At 38.7% G+C, this 22,278-nt stretch overlaps 1 protein-coding gene across 4 annotated transcripts in view; it reads left to right on the top strand.

Annotated features, from left to right (window-relative positions):
- Nucleotides 1–22,278, top strand: part of ATF2 (activating transcription factor 2) — a 1,040,579-nt gene that overhangs the window by 857,968 nt on the left and 160,333 nt on the right. The gene's annotated exons all lie outside the window — the stretch shown is intronic.

The raw sequence follows: 22,278 nt of genomic DNA, 5'->3' as shown, positions 1-22,278 counted from the left end.
CTTATAATGTATACCAGATATTTGGATGATATTTTTATCATATGGAATCTAGATAAAAATACAAACATATTGGAAAAATTTTTACAATATATCAATAATACAGTAAAATTTTTGAAATTTACTTATAATGTCCAAGAAAATAATATCAACTATCTGGATTTAGATATAACACATGACAAAAAAACAAATATTTTGAAAACAAAAATACATAGAAAACCTACTTTTTCAAATGCGTATTTGCATTTTGATAGCTGGCACCCTGGCCATCAGAAAAAAGCCATAGTTAAGGGGCAGATGGTCAGGGCAGCCAGGATGGTCAGCGAAGAAGTAGATTTCTTAGAAGAAATGAAATACATATTCATGAATAGAGGATATCCAGAACAATTTTGTGTTCAAATATTTAATGAAGTAATAAATAAAAGAAAAAATGGAACATATACGGCAATTTTAAAAACTGGTGCAATATCAATTAATAATGAAGATATAATGGATCAACAATCTTATAACAACATCCCACTATACATTATTAAATTTGATGATTGTTCCAAAGATATAGAACACATTATTAAGAGAAACTGGGATTTCTTTGTTAATGATAAAATTGGGAGACAAATATTTAATGGAATAATAAAATTTGTATACAAGAAGAGTCCTTCCTTCAAAAATATATTAGAAAACAAAAGAAATACTGAAAAATATACAAGTGTAAGAGAAGGAAATTTCAGATGTGGGACATGTAGTACATGTAGTTATATTCATGAAACCGGTACTAATATTAGGATCAATGAATGCAATATAAAAATACATGGGCATTATAATTGTTATACAATCAATTTAGTATATATAGCTTTGTGTCAACAATGTAAGGCCTTTTACGTGGGAAAAACGAAGAGAGAATTTAGAGAACGAATTAAAGAGCATTTATTAGATATTCAGCATCAGAAAAATAGTAATGCTTTAGCAAGACATATTATGGAATACAATGATCATAAATTTAAATTTATGGTTGTAAATCAAATAAAACAGGATTTACAAGGAAGGATAACCATGTATCACTTGGATATGGAAGAACTAAAATGGCAAATATTACTTAATTCATGTATACCTCCGGGTATAAATGAATACATGACCATCATGCCATTATTAAAATTGAATAGAATATATAATAAATGATATATAATATCAACTATATACATTATATTATGATTAATTCAATTAAATACATTAGTAATAATATAATATGATCAATTTATTGGAACAATTTATGGAAATATATTAACATAATTGATTTAGTAACTAATAGGTTGCATACTATATGTATAAAATAACATACACACATTAATTGTATCAAATAAGAAATATACATACCATATACTCCATCAGAATATGGTTAAGTCAATTGATAGTAATCATGTACACTAGTAGCATACTCTTTTATCATATTTTATACATAGATATAATGGTACACAAAATATTCATACAGGAACATTTAACAACAAATAGGTCCCAATCGAGTATATTCATGATTGCATGAGTACAAAATATTATTAATGTATATTAGATAAATTCATCATTAATAATGGTTCTTTATATGTATTTGTAAGAACAAGTACCTGTATAAAACTTACAAATAGATCATTTGGATACCTTATAAGTAATTTTTAAGCATATCAATGTATAATTAATTTAGTAAAGGTATACATGAGGTAGAGATGCATGAATATGTTTTGTATTTAAACAAGATGATTTTTTTAAAACAATGCCATTTCCTTTTTAAGAATTTATGGCGGGAAATTAGGTTATTAATTGAATGATTATTGAATAATCAACAATGTATAAAAGAGTGAGGTAGAATGATAGAATGTATTCTGAAGAAGTTCGTAAGGACGAAACCTAGGTCAACAATAAAGCAGTATTCGTTACAAAGTTCGTTACAGAGTTTTTCTTGTGGCTATTTGGAGTTGGTTAGTACCTGGAAGTTTTGTTTTGGAGTCTGTTTCATCTCCTTATTGGCATCGGCCTCACCTTGCTTTTTACATCAAACCACTTCTCCTTGCACTGCAGTTTTAATTATAATATATATTCAGCTTTATTAAAGTACCAAGTAACATGCTGAAAGTAGCAATCTCTGTGATACCCCCACTTGTAAAAATGTTTCTTATCCAAAAAAGACCTGCTACCTGAACAACTGTCTACTTGTTTCATGGGGAAAACATGATCAAAGTAAAAAATGAAAAGCAAAGAAGAAACAAGCTCAAGATACATTGCTTAAAGAAATACTGCACAGGTTATGGACCACACATAATAAATTGGCATTCTGTTTAGTTTACAGGTAAAGCCTGCAAAGACGACTGCAAGTCTCCAACAAATGTAATGAGCTTCTTAAAATAATGTAATCCTGTCCTTTATTACAAACACTGTCATATGCATTTCAATACTCAAGGCTTATACGTTATCTAGTTATGTAAGTATTCTCTGCATGGCAACAGCAGAAATGCGTTCAATGTTGGCAATTCATTAACAGTATGCTTATTAAAGCTTACTTGCATCTTACAATCTCAGACAAGTTTAAATGATGATCATTAAAGCATTGCTACTTAAACACAGAGCAACAGGCACTTTCTGAATAATAATAAGCACAAATCAACAGTATAAAAATATGACAGAAACCAGAACATTCTGCAAAATCAAGGACAGATGAAAAGCCACTGTAGTACTTGTGTCTACCTTGGATGGGGGGATACTCTGCACATTTACACTGCATAACTGCTCCTTGCCTTGCTTGGACACATCCAAAGTCACTACATAGAGGAGTGGGGTGCAACAAGTATGTCACAATTTGAAATATCTCTGGCTGACTGTGATGGCCCTGACACATTTGTCATACCTCTCAACCTCAGAGCAAGACATCTGGACAAAGCCATACATAGAAGTGGGACAAAGGCCCAAAAATAAGGACAATTTTTAAATATTGCTCTTATAAACTTAGAAAGATAATAGAATAGTAGGTCTTGCATTAGTATGAATTTTCTAAAGGGTATGACATCTGAAACTCAAATGTCTGTCATTATTTTCTAACTTCAGCCTTTAATGATTTGCCACTAATTTGCCAAAAAACAGAATTTTATGAAAAATGAACCAAAACTGTGATGCAAAAATATAAAATAGCCACACAATACAGCTAGGTACCTGTCAAAGAAGGGACATTTTTTTTAATATTAGTACTGCTAACTTGAGCATCTGACAAAATAAAAGAATCTACATGCATTTCTGAAATAAAAGTAATCTATAACTCTGATTATTACAGTTATTTATTAATTGTAAACCCTCCACGTTTTCTTCCAAAATTGCCATTTTGCAGAGGGATTATTAGGGGAAGAGCAACATTTTGAGCCAAAATTGGGGAGAGTTGAGAGGTTTGGATATGCCTAATTCTATAAAGCAATTTATTTGCACATACCTCTCAACCTGTTAATGCAGGAAATCTGGACAAGGCCAAATATATCGGGGGAACATATAAATGGTACTAAAAATTGCTCTTCTATAAACTGAGACAGTTTATAGACATTCTGTTTAGTTTACAGGTAAAGCCTGCAAAGACGACTGCAAGTCTCCAACAAATGTAATGAGCTTCTTAAAATAATGTAATCCTGTCCTTTATTACAAACACTGTCATATGCATTTCAATACTCAAGGCTTATACGTTATCTAGTTATGTAAGTATTCTCTGCATGGCAACAACAGAAATGCGTTCAATGTTGGCAATTCATTAACAGTATGCTTATTAAAGCTTACTTGCATCTTACAATCTCAGACAAGTTTAAATGATGATCATTAAAGCATTGCTACTTAAACACAGAGCAACAGGCACTTTCTGAATAATAATAAGCACAAATCAACAGTATAAAAATATGACAGAAACCAGAACATTCTGCAAAATCAAGGACAGATGAAAAGCCACTGTAGTACTTGTGTCTACCTTGGATGGGGGGATACTCTGCACATTTACACTGCATAACTGCTCCTTGCCTTGCTTGGACACATCCAAAGTCACTACATAGAGGAGTGGGGTGCAACAAGTATGTCACAATTTGAAATATCTCTGGCTGACTGTGATGGCCCTGACACATTTGTCATACCTCTCAACCTCAGAGCAAGACATCTGGACAAAGCCATACATAGAAGTGGGACAAAGGCCCAAAAATAAGGACAATTTTTAAATATTGCTCTTATAAACTTAGAAAGATAATAGAATAGTAGGTCTTGCATTAGTATGAATTTTCTAAAGGGTATGACATCTGAAACTCAAATGTCTGTCATTATTTTCTAACTTCAGCCTTTAATGATTTGCCACTAATTTGCCAAAAAACAGAATTTTATGAAAAATGGACCAAAACTGTGATGCAAAAATATAAAATAGCCACACAATACAGCTAGGTACCTGTCAAAGAAGGGACATTTTTTTTAATATTAGTACTGCTAACTTGAGCATCTGACAAAATAAAAGAATCTACATGCATTTCTGAAATAAAAGTAATCTATAACTCTGATTATTACAGTTATTTATTAATTGTAAACCCTCCACGTTTTCTTCCAAAATTGCCATTTTGCAGAGGGATTATTAGGGGAAGAGCAACATTTTGAGCCAACATTGGGGAGAGTTGAGAGGTTTGGATATGCCTAATTCTATAAAGCAATTTATTTGCACATACCTCTCAACCTGTTAATGCAGGAAATCTGGACAAGGCCAAATATATCGGGGGAACATATAAATGGTACTAAAAATTGCTCTTCTATAAACTGAGACAGTTGATAGAATATAACAGGTCTTTCTTTAGCTTGCATTTTTCTGAAGGTTATGAAGTCTGAAACTCAGTGTCTGACATAATTTAGTGACTTAATTCCTAAATGATTTGACAGAAAAACCACAAATTTTATGAGGAACAAACCAAAAATAAGAAGCAAAAATCTATTCATTCTGTGGAAATCTGGACAGTTTAGAGGTATAGTTCAGCTGGGGCTGTCTTTGAGTTTGCCACCCTTCCCCCTCACAAAATCATGGTTGAATGGAGCCTCCCCCCCTGCAGCCATTCCAGTGAACCATTACTTGGCTATTTCACCCCATTTACCATAAACACTAATGTGCATACTGCTTTACTTCTACGATGATTTGGACTTTATTTGAAAGTTTTTTTTTGCATTTTACACCACAACCACTAAGACATCTGCTAAACAAAGAAATGCAGTCTCACAATGAAAACAGACTTAGCATTAAAACTTCTCTGCCCTTGAAACTCACATACATTGAAACAGCACTGAAACCCACATTCAAAGAAAATACATTTTGCCAGTGGCAGATAAAGATTAACTTTGGGCTGTTTTCAAATCATAGGCTCCTTGCACACGAAACATACACGTGCTCTTTGATACACCTTCCTGATTTATTAAATTATATTCCTTGTACAATACAGTACAGTTGTTAGAAGCCGTTTTAAATTTATTGTTTTGAAAACATTTTTTCAGTAAACAATGAAACAAAATGCATGCACCAATAATGACAAAACTGCCCAATTCAGAGCATTTTTCCAGTAAACAATGAAACAAAACGCATGCACCAATAATGGCAAAACTGCCCAATTCAGAACATTGCCATCATAAAAGTCTACTCAAACTTCTACAGTCCACCAGTATCAGTAAATATGCATAATCTCTGAAGAAGTAAAAGTCATCTAAATAATTCCACATTAAATAAATCTGTAACTAATGAAGAGCTTGCTGCTAGCAAACAACTTTATATTTCATTGTTTCATTTACAAAATAAAGTACCTGTTGCCCTTGAGGAATAAATTGCCTATGTTGCATTAAAAAATTGATAAGCTAGTAATATTGCAATAGGGAATGGATGGCAAACTGATAACAGGTTCATAGCTACTAGGTATCTTCGCCAAAAAGAATGGCAGCTTCCACCCCCTTTACAACATAGTACAGTATCAGCAATGTATCTGTCTACTGTACAGTCTTCGGTATCAAAAGCAAATGCATTGCCTGTTGTGCTGTTAACAACACAAGCAGACTTTGCATAAACAGCGCTAAATGTTTGTTCCCCTGCAGCTCTCGGCTTCTTGTAAAATCTACTTGAAACTCAGCTGTATCTCTGAACTTTGCAGCACAAGAAATCTAGAAAAAGCCAAAATGTATTGGGGGGGACAAAAGCCCAAAAATCAGGGACACATTTTAAACATTGCTTGTATAATGTTGGAAAGTTGCTGGAATAAAATGCTGTGTTACCACCATACATTTCACTGCCTAGTATTGAACCCAAGATTCTGTGCAAAACAGTCAGAGAAGCATACCAGTATGCCAAATCATCTGCTTTGAGAAAGTGAGGAAAACTGAAACTTAAATGGCTACCATTTAGTGAATTCAGTTCTCACCATAGCTGTCAACCTCTTAGCACAAAACACGTGAACAAAGCCAATAATGGGGGAATACAACCCCCAAACATATTCAGTGAATTCAGTTCTCACCATAGCTCTCAACCTCTTAACAAAAAACACGTAGACAAAGCCAGTAATGGGGGAATACAGCCCCCAAACATATTCAATGAATTCAGTTCTCCCCATAGCTCTCAACCTTAGCACAAAAAACCTGGATGAAGCCAATAATGGGGGAATACAGTCCCAAAAGTAGGGACACATTTCAAATACCCATGTTATAAACTTAGAAAATTGCTGGAATAAAAGGTTTTGTGCTACCATATACTTTCTGAAGAATATGAAGTCTGAAATTCAAATGCCTCTTATTTTTATTTATTAACCAGGAAAGTCTGACTTGGAACGAAAGCCAAATTTCAGCAGAGGCCCAGGGAGAAACACTCCAGACATATGTCTTTGAAAGATGAAAGAACATGCACACACTGTGCACACCAGCTATGAATTGAACCAAAGAACCTGTAGCTGTCAGGCAACAATGCTGTCAGTGTACCACTGACTGTGCAAGGTAACAATGATACAGAAACCACAGATGTTATGAGGAACAGAACAAATATGAGGCAAAAATCTGCATTTTTTTTACAACTGGTGGGTAAGGAATTCCGGCCCTTGCCACCTGCAACCAAGGTACAGGGTTCAAGCCCGAGGTATTCTCTACCCACCACCATGTGTTCTTTCTAGCCACCAGTATACAGCAACTGGGGCATTTCACGCACATACACACATCATGTCAAATCTGCTTACAAATGTCAGACAAGTGTAAACCATTTCTTCATATTTATGGACTGGGAACCAAGTAATGAATGCAACAGAACCATATGTCTCAAGCCTGAATTTAATCTCCACAAACTCTATTTCCATATTTATGGTTCAATACATTACTTGATGATCCCGTATTGAAGGGTTAGAAATGAAAATGAACCTGTGGGGTCAGGTCTGATTATCAAATACCAGTAAATTAATAAAACATTTTTTCCTGTCTGTCTTCGAGTTTGTTCTGGTTCATGACAACTGTCAGAATACAGAGTATGCCATTTTAGTGATGAAATTGGATTTTGCCATTATCTTTGCTTAGTAACTCCAGATATCATTTCTGTACCTAATTTGTAATTTTTTGTTGTGCAAGAAATTTAAAATATTGAATATAAATTTAAAATCGTACTTTATTACATGAATCATTATACAGTTACAGGAATAAATGTATCTAGCTATTGCAGTATTATTTTCTTCACAGAGACAATTAATAACAAGGTAGATGAAGGAACTAAAGATCTGAGATTAGCCAAACGTGCATTCCATGGGCTACTTCAGTACAACAGAATATGAAAGCTGCTTATTTCTGAATTACTCCATATATTTTACACCAGAGCATTGCAGTCATTTTATAACTCCATTGCATATCACCAGTGTGTTCATAGATGAGAGTTAACAGCTGTTCCAGTAAGTAAAGCGCCTACTGTATTTTGACTCTGTAAAGCGTTCGACATTTGCTGAACATTTTAATGTGCTGCTTTTCCATCCATCACTTCGCAGTCTCATCACAATACACATTTATACTTTTTTTCATTCATTTGTTCCCTAATTACCCAGTTAATTCATGTCAGGGTCATAAAGAAGCAGTCACCTATCTCAGTTCTCACTGGGTGCAAGGCAGAGAAAGGCTATATCTACTGATGACAACTAATGATGTACTCTTAACAGTCCTTTTTTGCCTCACCCCCTAGATTACCCTGTCCTCTGCTTTCCATTTGTCCTAAACTTCTGTCACTGATCTCCTCTTCATTAGTATCACCCCTCCCTGACATTTGCACCCCATTCCTACCTACTGTCTTGAGCTGAAGACTTATGCTTTGTTGTATCAGAGGCTAGTGATGGTGCTTTTAGTAGGTGGTGACACGGCTCTTGGGTGAGTGCCATTAATGTAAAAATGTTGATCACATGGAGACCACACTCATTACACACAAAGGGTAGTATACCTTTAGAGCTTCTGCAGAACAGGCTACAGACTAAGAATGAATCATTAGACAGGGGCCATGGACTGGCCACTGTAGTTAGGCACACATACAGTAGGAGCTAACAGAATCAGCTGGTCACTATAGACCATATTGGGGTATACAAGAGAATACATACCATCAGTGATAAGGGAATAAGTTGGTGTTTACTATGTTAAATGTAAGAAAGTCTAATAATCTATTTGGATACTAAGAATTAAACTTTTACCTTCCTGCTAACACGGGTAGTGAATCAAGTTTTGTATGTGTATGTGTGTTGGAGCTCTCAAACTTCCACCTCTTACATATGATACATAACTTCTCATAATGTAGAAAATGAGCAAAATGTGGAACACTTAGTAGCAAATTCAACTATGGAGCTCACAGCATGGTTAAAATATGTTACTTTATAGTTATAGAAAGTTCTAATAAAATGGTGTGATTCAGTACAATTTAACATGGATATAAGATAAAAAAGAAAAAACATTGCAACACTGACACATCCTTTGAATGTTGAGCATGGAATTTATAAGAAGCAAAATCATGAGCCTTCCTTGGGATGGTGTATACTTCAGAGGTTATGTATGTGCTTCCTGGGTGGGATGGGGGTAACTATACTTAATGTGAAATACAATCAGCTGGGGTAGCCTATGCACTTCCTTGGCCAAATGTTGGCTTGCTGAAATGCACTATTATCTTTTTACAGTATGTGTAACTGGGCAGAGTTTGAGGTTCACATATTACACGCTGCTGCTAGGGATTAATATCCCTTTAATACTGAATGCTGTGGTTTGGGTAGCAATATCATAGCAGTATTTACAGAGTTAGTTATTCTCCCAAACGAGACTCTTCAGCATTCTTGCCTGACATTGGTATATTTGGTATATTTTATCTTTTGCAAAATTTACATTCAGTGTAACACTGAAAACATTTAGGCTACTTCTATTCATTTTGCAATATTTCAAATATCTTATGTTACTTTTTACCGGTTTGATACTGTTATGCAGATATTTTACGCTGCTGTTTACTGCTATGCTGTGGACTTATTTTCTGCTATTATGCAGTTAAATAAATATTGAGGTTAATATACTCCCAGACTGACTTTTTAAAAGGGTCAAACAGGGTGAGTGCTCTACCTTGGTTAATAAGCACAAATAAAAACGTTTCTTGCAGTCTGTACTTTTGCAGAAGGGCTACATGTATAGTCCACTCTTTGGGCACAAACCCGAATCTGTACAGGTGTCCCACCCCCGCGGCTTGTGCGAGAAATAAAAAAAACGCGTCAAGGCATGGGACATCAGTGCAAAATGAGAAAAGTGGTAATAGTGCCCGCATTATCTAAGTCCTTTATGATAGTGGTACAAGCAGGACCGTATGTAATAGACTTGTCTGTTAGCTTCTCACCGGCTACCAGAATGTAACGTAATAAAAACCCTACTTTCCTGTGAAAGTTTAAATATCTCTCCAAGGGTCACACCATACCTCTGCATTCACTTGCATACGCTATCCACTTTAGCTCCAAATCCTCTGCGCTATACTCCAGGGCCTTTGCTGTATAGCTCCATATCCACTCGCTAAGCTCCCGTGAGATATCACCAATCCCGTGGTGAAGTCTTCCTTCCTGCGAGAGCAGGCCAGCCTGCGGATGTTGAAGTCCGATCCCTTTCCAGTCTGTGCAATTGCAACTAATTGCATAGACTTCTGGGATGCTCTTGACTGCTGTGTTTCTAATACGGACTGCTGCTGAATCAGTCTGGAGCTCTGTGCATGCTCCAGACTGGTTCAGCAGCAGTCTGGATGTTGGAAATGCCACGAGTGTGCATGCGCGAAGGTCCACAATTTTTGTCTTTTTCTTTAGTTTCTTTTTTCTTTTTTTTGGGGTCTTTCTTCTTTCTTTTACAGCTGGGGGGACTGCAGTCCTGCAGTCCAGTAGCACGGGCCACCCCTGGTGGCTTCTGATTCTTCTACAAACTTCACCCCTTAAGTGAAGAAAAAGAGTAATATCCAAAAAGGTTTCTGAATAAACTCATTCATCCACCTCATTTTAGCAATCTGGGACTGATGGTCTGGGCTCAGACAATCGCCTGATTTACCTGGTTCCTCAGCTGAGGCTCCATGGGAAGAGGCCAACAAACAGCACATGCCCAGACTGGACATGTAACATCCTTAGCGAAGAAGGGAGAGCCTCATTTTATTTTTACTGAGGAAGGAGGAGTTCACCACATCTAGGCAGAAGAGGAAATTGCTGGGTTGTTGTTGGAGGTCCATACTTCTGAGAAGACAAAGCATCCCCCACATATACACTTCTACACCCTGCAGTCTAAAGGACTCCCAGGAAGATGGATATAACTTTACCCAAGAGATTTTTAAGGCAATACAGTCTTTCCACTCTTCCACCCCAGTATCTACTAAGACAAAAAGAAAGATGTCATCTTCTTCTGAGGAGAAGGTAGTTTCTGAATCTGAAGAAGAAAGGCTATACTGTGTTTCACAGGTCTGTTGTGCCATATTCCTGTGAATCTTTTTCTTAGAACACTTTGAGTACTCAGGTTTTCCTTAGAAAAGTTTTTCTCTTCCACTGTCTCTAAGATGAAAGAGTTGGAGTGGGAGGAAAGAGAAAGGAAATTTCTGAATCTCAAAAAAAGGTACTGTGAATTATTCATTATGGATTCCCCAATGCCCTTAGCCATGCCTTCATTTCTGGGAGCTTTGGAGCATCCTTTTAACGCTGCTTCCTCTTATCCTGATTCACAAACATCTGTTCCTAGAAAGCCAGATTCTGATAAGTTTCGTTTTAGAATCCCCATTGCTGACCATGCCGTTATTTCTTGGGACAGTAGTCCTAAACCCTCTTTCTTCATCTAACCTTGTCTGTTATGAAAAAGACATCAAGATGTTTAACAGTTGTAGGAAGAAGGTTTATGTCTCTTCCATAATGGCACAATTAACTGCAGACACACACACACGCATACTTATTATTTTCTATTTTTGCTGACATGCAACAATGTATTGCTAGCCTACCTACTTCTGACACTGAAACCATTTTTTTAAATATGGTCAGTTCTGCCTGCCAAGTTAACAAGCACTGAATAAAATGTATATATGATGCAGTGCATACTGCATGTAGAGCTACATCTATAGGGACAGTGTTGCACAGGTGTGCCTAAGTCAGATAATAGGATTATCTTGAAGATGTTAAGGCCTAGATTTTAAATGTCCCTGTGGAGAAAGATTTACTTTTAGGGAATTCCTCATCTGAGATAATTAAGAAGTTAGGGGAAAGAGTGAAATTAATACAGGCAGTCAAACAACTCTTTCAGTCCCTGTCTCTAGATACAAAAGGAATTATCCTTATAGCACTGAGTCTTTCTTTTGGACGACCTTCACAACAGAAGTCAGTAAAACAGCAATTCAAGAAAGATGCCAGGAAGAGTCAAAAAAAAAAAAAGAAAGAAAATGAACAGATTTCAAGGATCCTCCCTTTGTAAGAAAAAACACCTGACTACCTTTGGACCCGATCTCTCTCGCCCACCATGGCTGTCCTCCCAAGCTGACTGGCAGTTTTCTTTACCTTTCTGGAGACAGGTCACATCAGATTCTGTGGTACCAAAAATAATTCTGTATGACTACAAACTTCAATGGGCATTTAACCCTCTTCAGTCAGATATTTCACTACTCCAAATAAAAGTATTTCCGCAAATCATATCAGATATGTTGTCCTAAGGAATAATAGAGCCTGTTCCACTTTCCCAGTAGGGAAAGGGCTTCCATTCAAGGATCATTCTAGTATCTAAGAAGGAAAGCACCTGGAGACCAGTTTTAGACTTTTCAGTTCTACTCTGAACTTCAAGGATGCCTACCTTCACATCCATCTCCACAAAGACCACAAATGTTGCTCTAAGATTCTTTACTTTGGTGGTTGCACTTTAAATTTACATCAACCTGGATGATTGCCTTGTTCTGGCTTCTACCACCTAAGGCATTTTGGCATCCCTTCCCTTCCTCATGAGTCTATTCTGCAGTCCAGGTTTCAGGTTAAATATAAAGAGTTTTTTCTGTGGTCTCTACTCACAGGTTCATCTGCGTAGGATGTATTTTAGACACCTTTCCTAATGGTAACTTACTTTCCTACAGAGAAAGTTTCTTCTGCCATTACTTGGTCTAGCCCACCAGTACATTTCCACAGCAAGGCATTCCCTAAGAATTCTCAGTTACATTGCTTCATCCATCCTCATAATTCCTTTAGCCAGACTCCACTTGAGGAAATTTCAGTGGTTTCTCAAGTCATTCTGGACTCAACACCAACATCCTCCATCTTTCTCTATTCTAGATCAACAATACATTAAAAATGAACTATTCTGGTGGACTAGTTAAGTCCAGGAATATCCAGGCCTCCCTCTTTCTTCCCCATACCTACTGAGCCGGATTTTGCATGGGTGAGTTGGGGGTGGGGTAGTTTCTCAAGGGTCAATTCCAGGGCATGTTTTGGGAGCCTCATTTCAGGCAGAAACATATAAACGTAAAGAAAATGATGACCCTGATAAAGGCTGTCAAAACAATGAATCAGTTGTGGATACCAAGACCACTATTATTCATAACAACCAATAACACCATAGTTATGTAGTAGTTAAAAAAATAAGTGGGAATGACGTCCTTACCCACCCCACCCACTTTGAAACTAGCCATGGTGGCCTAGGAGCTGCTACCTTAGTAAAGTCTCTCCTTACAGGTAACTTGCATTCTGTTAGCTAAGAACACAATAGCAAACTCCAGGAGAGAGCCTAACAAGTCCGTGTAACTCCCCATGCAGATCTATTTGCCTCCCTGCCACAATAGATAGTTACAGCAGTTATGTGCCAGGACACCTTGAAAGAAAGCCTGGAAAACTGATGCAGTTTCTTTTCCATGGATGGGACTGTTCATTTACACCTCATCTTCTTTCATCTGATAGCCAGAGTCTTACTAAAGATATAGAATAGTTCTGCAAAGATACTTCTGGTAACTCCTTTTTGGTCCAGACAACACTGGTTCTCCCTTCGCATCCACTTGACCAGGTTTTTTTATCAAAAACTTCCTCCCAATGTGGACCTACTCATGCATGACAAGGGATTTGTCCTAGACCCTAACATTCTCAACCTCCATCTGACTGTATGAGTGATAGGTTTTTGATCCATTTTGGCACATTTTTTTCAGAGGATGTGAAACAGGTAATAAAGGAAGCTAGAAAATTTGCTAGTAGGAAATTATATTTAGCCAAATGGAAATGATTTTCGAGGAGGTTTAATAATAGAAACAAGGATCCATCCCATGTGGAGGCTCTGATGGTTCTCCAATATCAGTGTGAATTGCTTAAGTCAGGCCTATCTTACAGTTCTATCACAAAGCAGCATTCAGTCATTTTTGCTTACTGTCATTATATCCCCCCATTCACTTTATTCCAAATCAGTCAGTTCTTGAAATGGGTATTACATGTTAGACCATCTAGCAAAAATCTGGCTCCATCTTGGGATGTTAATTTTGTGTTAGAAAAGCTAACACCATCTCTGTTTGTACCTGTAGCAATTTTTTCCCTAAAAATTCTCTCTTGGAAGACTGCTTTTCTTATTGCTTTGACCTTGGTTAAAAGAGTATCTGGGTTGCAGACCTTCATGTCTTCCAACCCTTCATGATTTTCCATAAGGACAGGGTTAGTCTTAGGACCAACCCTACCTTCATGCCCAAAGTTGTTTCTGAGTTTACTTTGAACTAAACACTCAACTTCACTGTGTTATTCCCTGTACCCAGACGGAAGTGAGAGAATTCTTTATATCTTGCACATCCACAGGCAACTCCACTGTTAACTATGTAAGACTAAAGATTTCAGAATGCTGGACCAACTTGTTATTTCCTTTGATGGCAAAAAAAGGACAGCCAGTTTCAAAGCAAACTAGTTCCATGTGGCTGTATCAAGTCTGTTCGGTTCTGTTACTCTCATCATGGAAAAAGTACCCTTCAATATGTCAAGGCTCACTCTGCTAGAGCTGTGGCTACTTTTGGGTCCTTTTGGAAAGGGGTGAACTACAGAGCTATTCTAAAGGCAGCACCTTGGCCTCATGTATACACTTTCACTAAGCACTATAAAATGTTTTCCTTTCCAGAATTTGCTAGAGTTGTTTTCTAAGGTCTTCTGGACTCCAACCGAGCTACCTCCATCGTTGCTTTCTAAGCTTTGGTAATCATCTCTTATAGCTAAATCCACCTGCAAGAGTGGTCTAATGATGAACTTAGTAGAGTTATGCATGTTAACTTTAACAGCAGATATTCAAGTAAATTGATGTTGCAATATTAACACTCTCCCTCCTTCCCCTTTTTTTATTTTCCTGTCTTCCCCTGGCAAGAATGGAGTCTCTCCCTCCGTAGTTTCTTTTTTGGAATAACATGTTAGTACTCAATGCACTTTTCTAGAGCTTGAGGCGAAAAACCCTCCTTCTTATACTAGCAATTTCATATGTTTGAACAGAAAGAAGTACAGTGCAAAAGGGAGGGCAGTCAAAGCTTTAGTAGACCTACCTGAGCAGCTACTGTTACAGTAAGTAAACTTACACAACTGTAATTTATTTTTATGAATCAGCTAGCAAAGAAGTTGAAGGTCTCTTGATGTGAGTTAGGGATGTGAGGACTAGGGCACATCTTTCACTTACAGGTAGCTGTTTTGCTTTTGCGTAGTTGGAGCAGTGGTATGCCTCTTGGATCTTGGCTATGTGGCTTCCTGCAATACAGTGCAGTGCCAAATGCAAGGCTGCATATGAGAAGGACACACTGGACACCATGATGTTTCTCACATTAAGTAACACCCTTATTTGGTCACATCATAGGCTCACTGGTACTTATTAGGTTATTGATCTGTGAGGATCTTAAGAAGCCTAGCCTTGCATTCCCCTGGTAATTTGTAACCCTTATATTTTGCATAAGAATAACCCAGAGCTGCAACAAACAAGGATACATTGGGATGTTTACATATTTCCCCTGTCCATGAGGGAAAGGAGTGCTAAATTGAGGATGAATTTGTGGTCACTCATCCATTCATCCAAATTACATTTGAATAGTGTAAGAGAAGTCCTTTGTTTTGGGCGACTGCGGTGATGCAGTGGTTAGCGTTGTCATCTCACAGCAAGAGGTTCTCTGGTTTGATCCTCAGCTGGGGTGCCTTCTGTGTGGAGTCTGCATGTCCTCCCTGTGGTCACGTGGGTTTCCTCCGGGTGCTCCGGTTTCCTCCCACACCCCAAAGACATGCTGTAGGTGGATTGGACACTCTAAATTGGCCCTAGGTGTGTGTGTGTGTGTGTGTGTGTGTGTGTGTGTGTGTGTGTGTGTGTGTGTGTGTGTGTGTGTGGGTGTGTGGGTGTGTGTGTTCTGTGGAAGGTTGGGTGCCGGGCTGGCAACACGACATCGTAAAACTCCACTGCCAGTCATGAGTAGACAGGTGATCCGCTGTGGTGACCCCTAACCAGGTAAAGCCAAAAGAAGAAGAAGAAAAGTACTTTGTTTTATGTGGAGTGGAAAAAGGTTTCGTGGAAGTGGTATTCCATGTAAGACATACCTATACCTCCAACTTGTTCTGTTTATTTTGCAGAAGAAATTGAGGTCTATTGAGTGGGTGTTTGATGATATACTCAAGGCAGAGGTTGCCTGTCAGTAGCCTATATGATAATGCATAGCTTTTACCATTTAGGCCCTTGATTTTTATTTTTTTTTTGTAAGAAAGCATTGTGGTCATTCCAGTTGTGGCAAGTGTTTGGACAGGTATATACCAAATTATATTATGATATTCAGTAATTGACCTACTGAATGTCGAGTACAGTGGAACAGTTACATCCCTGGACCTAGATGCAGTATCTTTTGATATCAGGTGTGTAATGAAAACGGACTTTCTTACAAAAGTGGATACATAATCAAGTTAATTGTCGACATAGGTTCCCAGATCCATAAGTACAGCATCAATTTTCAGGAGTATGTTGTCATTGTGATAGTTATAAGGGTTGTCATACTTGTTTAAGGATACAGTGATGCACTTCTTGACATTTAGTTTTAATCCATGGTTTTGACACCTTTTAGTCCATGTTTTTGACACCATCTATTTGTTCTAGACTGGCCCCTTTGGAGGCTGTTGGTGCCCTCTGGAAAGTTTATAATGGCACCCGGTTTGCAGTCATCTGCAGTCTTGGTCAACCACAAACCTTTAAGATTAGCTTTTACTTTTGAGAAGTAAACACCCCAAGAGGAGTGCCCCAAGAACTGAACTTTGGGGTACACCACTAGTGACAGGTCTTTTGAAGAGGGTAGCACCACCCACTCTAACTTCCTAGGCTCTGTTTGTGAGCCAGTTTGCCATCCAAAGAGTTACACAGGGATTGACATTTAGCTTAGGAGAGTTTATGTATGATACCTGAGTGTGGGATGGTTCTGAATGCCTGTGCAAGGTGTAGATATGGGGTGTGAACTGTTTTGCCATAATGCATTGCGTCAGTACTTTTTTCAAAAAAGATCACCAAGTTAAGTAAGTAGTACTCGGCCTTGATGAATCTGAACCAAGATGGTTTGAGACAGTAGGCTACCTATAATCTTTTTATTTATTTCATAATGATTATGTCCATAGCATTACAGATGAGGCTTGTCAGGCTTATGGGTTGTTTCCTGTGTCTGTTGAAGATGCACCTTTGTGCAAGGGAATGACTGTTGCTGTTCTCCACTCATCATGCACCAAGCTTGTTTAGAGGCTGATATACTCAGTAGCTTCTTTAGTAGAGCAGACATTTTTGGGCTAACAAGTAGGCATCCCTGGTATATCTAGCCCCCTTAAGCATAGTGTTCTTGGCCATAGACAGCACATTGAGTAATTGTTCTTGGAAGATTTGAAGGGGGATGTAGGTTGTGAATATGTGACTGGAGATTATTGGGAGGGGGGCAAAGTTTGCCTTCTAGTAGACTGGCTATATCTTCTGGGTCTGAGTATGTGATATAATTTACTGTTAGCTCTGCACAGTGCTGGGCATTGCTTCTGAGATTTCTAACATAATTAAAGAAGGCTTTGTGCTGATCCTTCATCTCAGTGGCTATTTTTACCTCATATATGGTTTGGGTGATTTGATCAGGGTCCAGAGTTGTTTATTCAGTTTAGCAAGAGCATTTTTGGCATCTATAGAGTTGTATTAATTTTTGCATGCAATGAGTTTTTACTTTTGTTTTAGAACCTGTTTATATTTGGGTCCTGCTAAAGTGATTTATCATTGAATTTGGCTTTGTACTTATTTCTGACATAGATTGATGCATCTCTACAGTTATTTATATGTGCATAGAATTTGATTTGGTAGTGAAGGATTCCACATAAGCCGTATGGTCATCAGGATGGAGGGGGCTTTTGCATTTTTCCAAGTCATCTCTCAGTTTTAGTAGCTTAGCCTTCACATAATATCTGTATACAGAGGTATTGGAAGATGCTTCCGGTTTCAGTCTAATGGTAAATGTAATTGACTTGTCATTTGATTTGACCAGGGAGGAAGTCAGAGTTGATGGGGTTGCGGACTAACTGATCCAGGGAGTTTGTACTGGTGAAGTTCAGAAATGTCTGAGCATGCATGTTTGAAGATGTATAAATCTCTCAGTTTACGGAGAGGTAGTTGAAGTCTACTAGGAGCATAGTTTTTGGCTTAATAAATAGGGAGCCCATACTAGTTAGGAAGGCGGTATGGACCAAGTGGAATATAGAGGGGGTTCTGTAGTTAGCTCTAATATGATAATGTTTTTTTAGTAGTTAGTTGGATGTGGAAGAGTTCTAGGTCATTATCTTGTCTAATGAGTCTAGAGATTAAATGTTTTTAAGAATATGAAGACACTGTTGCCTTTAGTGTCTTCATCTAATGTGTGGACCTGAATATGTGATATGCATTGAAACTATGCACTGAGGGAGTGCTTTCCATGGTCTTGAACCAGGCCTCTGTGACGATCTGTATGTCAGTATTTTCATGGGAAGGGAATGCTTGTAGGGAATGGAGTTTTTTGTAAGGCTCTTGGAGTTGAACAGTAATACCTTAATGTTATCCAAATTCTGTTTAGTTATATTAGAAACTTTAGAAAACTGACATTGCCTAAGTCCTATGGGACTAAACAAGGAATTAACCAATATATGAAAGCCTTTGAGGGAGAGGTGCAGGCTATCTTTGGCAAAGCAGTTGGTATGGTCTACCATCTCTTCTAAGGATGAAATATATTATACCCCCTTTGAACGACACCAAAAGCTAAACCAGTTAATCTTTTGCTCGTATTGAAGCTTAATTGTTGGTGATGGCAAAATGTTGCTCAAAGCTAGGTTCATACCATCCTCAGACATATATTTCAGGAGTTTCATCATGTCTCACATCTTATAGTCTAGGGAGGTACATCTTAAGTCATTTACACCCACATGTAATACTACTGTGTCACTGAGTGCTTGTGTGATATGGCAAATCCTGGTACCTGATAGGCAACTGACCATGACCCTCTCTTTGCACAGCCTGGTTAGTAGTGCATCAGTAATTCTCACTATAGAGTCATCTATGATTAAGATTTTTGATTGTGTGGAGCTTTGCTTTTTGAGCTTTTGATCTCAAGTCAATGAGTTACATGCTTTGAGGTGAGGGCTGCCTGTGGTGTGTGTTTGTAAAGTGGCTGAAGGTGCTTGTTTCTTAGGTTTGTGGTTTAGGGAGGTCACTTTTAAGAGCCTCAGCATATGTAGGTCTGTGCATTTGGTCTGAGCTGTGTTTTGTTTAGTGTTGCCTAGTGTGGTACTAACAACCTGCTTGTTATGTGTTGTGGTTTTGTGAGTGAGTTTTGCCTCCAATTAACATTATATATCTACATCTCTCACACACACCAATTTTGTAGTTTAAGTTGTAAAAGGTTGTCAGCAAGCATGCGACAATTGATGTTTTTCTTGTTTCAGTGTTGCAGTCATCACACTTGGGTTATCTGCCTGCAGGTAGCCCTCAGTCGGCCTGAATACCAGAGTCTTGGGATTTTTGCGTCGGATGCTGTTGCCTCTTCCATGGCGTCAGGTCATCAGGGGTATAAAACATGCAGCCGACGCTATTACATCAGCTTTTCTTGCCATGCGGGAGTCCGAAGCAGAAGCAGTTCGCAAGTGCCGGTTGGCTGCTACCTGAAATTTTCATTTTTTAGTTTCAAACCTGAAGTCTTCTAAAGCTAAGTACCCCATTTTTTTCTTGCTCTAACCAATGACAGAAAAAGTTAACAATTGTCATTCATTCTTACTGCGTCACCTGTTTAGGCCCAGACCACGATGTCCTTCGCTGTTGGTTTTGTGCCTTGTTTAACACCCGAACTATTCCTTGTTGGGCTATCTTTGTTGCTAAATTCTTTCGCTCTCGTTCTCCATATTCCGAAATGTCTTCAGTAAGCCATCCGACTACCGATCTTCCAAAAAAAGGTAAAGATAAAGACAGAGACAGACCGCATAGGTCCAAAACTGCCGACGACGCTTCCGTTAAGCCAGTCGCCAATCTGCCGGTACTCAGTGAGGCGTCTTCACAGCCCCTGATACCCGCTTCTACAGATTCGCAGGTGTCTGCTGAGACCCATTTGGAGTCCGGTATGCCGCAAGGTACTTCTTCGATAATGGAACCTGCGGATGTCTCTACCTTGGATGGGTCCAGAGCCATCCAAGCTTCTGAGGATGTTCGTATTAAACCAGCTACTTAATTTCAGACTAAAACGACAGAGTTTCTCAGGCCCAGAGTTCTCACTATGCCTAGAAAACTAAAACGACCGAGTTTCTCAGGCCCAGAGTTCTCACTATGCCTAGAAAACTAACGACCAAAGTGCATGCTCAAGCCCCCATGCCACAGAAACAAATGCTTAGAATGGCTGAAGACCTTATAGGTTCATAGGTTAGTACTAGGCTAACTGCCCTTGCAAGCCATTTTAAGCCTAGCCAATTATCCCTTGTGAGATTCAATCCCTGCACCTTGTGTTTGTAAGGCAAACACCTTAACCATTAGGCCACCCTCCCAACCCATAGATTAGTACTAGGCTAACTGCCCTTGTGAGCTATTTTAAGCCTAGCCAATTATCCCTTGTGAGACTCAAACCCTTCACTTTGTGTTTGTAAGGCAAACACCTTAACAATTAGGCCAACCTCCCACTGGTTCTAATTCTTATTAGGGGAAGCCAACCTTCCTCCTCTAAAAGACAAATAATTGATTTCCCTTCTGATTCAACAGACTATGAGTCCGATGACTCTGATCCCTCTGATTACCAGGACATACCCTTATTTACCTATGAGGATTCAGATGCAGAGGATTCCATTCCCTTTGTCTCCCCTCCAGAGGACTTTTCTTTTGGTGAAACCTTGCATACCTTAAGAGAGCATTTCCGCTAGGAATGCCAGGACTACCCACAGTCCAAAAAGAGACTCAGAGAATTTTTAGACTTGCCTCAGCGCAGGCCTCTAGCTGTACCCCCTGTCCTGGATATTGTAGATGATGTTTTCATGGAATCCAGTCTTACTCCTGATACTTTACCACCAGCTCCTAGAAAGCCTGACAGGTACTACAGGGCTGACTCTCACAAATTTCTCTTTAAGAATCCCACTGTGGATCCAGAGACCATTTCCCAGGGACCTAAAGGTATTAAGGATACTACAGTCAAAAATCCTATCCGTTTGGACAGGGATTTGAGGGCTTTAGACAGATGGGGCAAGAAGGTATATACCTCTGCAACTCTTGCCATCAGGGCTTTAAATTGCCAGTTTCACATGTTGAAGTACCAGCAGCATATTATGTAACTAATTAAACAAAAAATGTTGCTTCCAGATTTTGCAGAAAATAAAGATTTACAAGAGTTACAGCATTCTGCAAAACAAATCAGTAAACATACTTTGCGGTGCGGTTTTGATGCCTTAGAAGCATCTTGCAGTGCTGCTGTCACTGCGTCTGTACTGAGAAGGCATGCCTGGCTGAAGGAACAAATCTTGCCAGACCATGTCAAAGCAAATTACTAGATGCTCCATTAAACCAGGAACATTTGTTTGGCACAAAAGCAGAAGAGGTTCTTAAAAAGATGGATGAAAAAGCTAAACCTATGCAAACTGTTAAAGATTTCTTACAACTACAGCCACCTAGATTCAGTAGGCATTGGCCTTCAAAAAAACGGGTCCTTTCCAGTCCCTACCCGGTCTTCTCAGCCCAAACCCAGGGGCAACAGGCCACGAAGGCCACAGTCTCAGGGTACGCAGAGATCTAAACAATGGAGTGCTCCCCCCTCAAAAACAGGGAGTGGTAAGCCACCCCCTTATGGAAAGAATTCACAATGACTTGTCTATCATCCTTCCCAGCCATGCCCGAGTACTTGCACCCCTAGGAGGAAAACTTGCCCTGCATGCAAAAAACTGGATGTCCATTACCCAGGACCGATGGGTCCTAAACATTGTATCCCAGGGATACAGATCCTACTTCCACTCACTGCCAACTCCAAGCAGCTTGCCAGACCTTCCTCCAAACCAGTGGGCAGAGGCTCAAAAGCAAGTACTTTCGCTTCTCAGTATCAGGGCTATTCAACCTGTTCCAGTAGAGCAAAGAGGATAGGGTTTCTACTCCAGACTGTTCCTGGTGCCCAGAAAAGAGGGCTTTTGGCACCCTATCCTGGACCTGTCCATTCTCAACACTTTCCTTGGTGTCCCAAAATTCAAAATGCTTACACTACAACAGCTGCTTCCTATGCTAACCAAGGACTCCTGGCTAGTCACCCTAGACCTAAAAGAAGCT

Source organism: Protopterus annectens, chromosome 6.part1, assembly GCF_019279795.1.
Source record: "Protopterus annectens isolate FY-2018-M chromosome 6.part1, PAN1.0, whole genome shotgun sequence".
Taxonomy (NCBI): domain Eukaryota; kingdom Metazoa; phylum Chordata; order Ceratodontiformes; family Protopteridae; genus Protopterus; species Protopterus annectens.
Note: the sequence above shows the minus strand (reverse complement) of the source record. Positions and strands in the feature narration are given on the sequence as shown.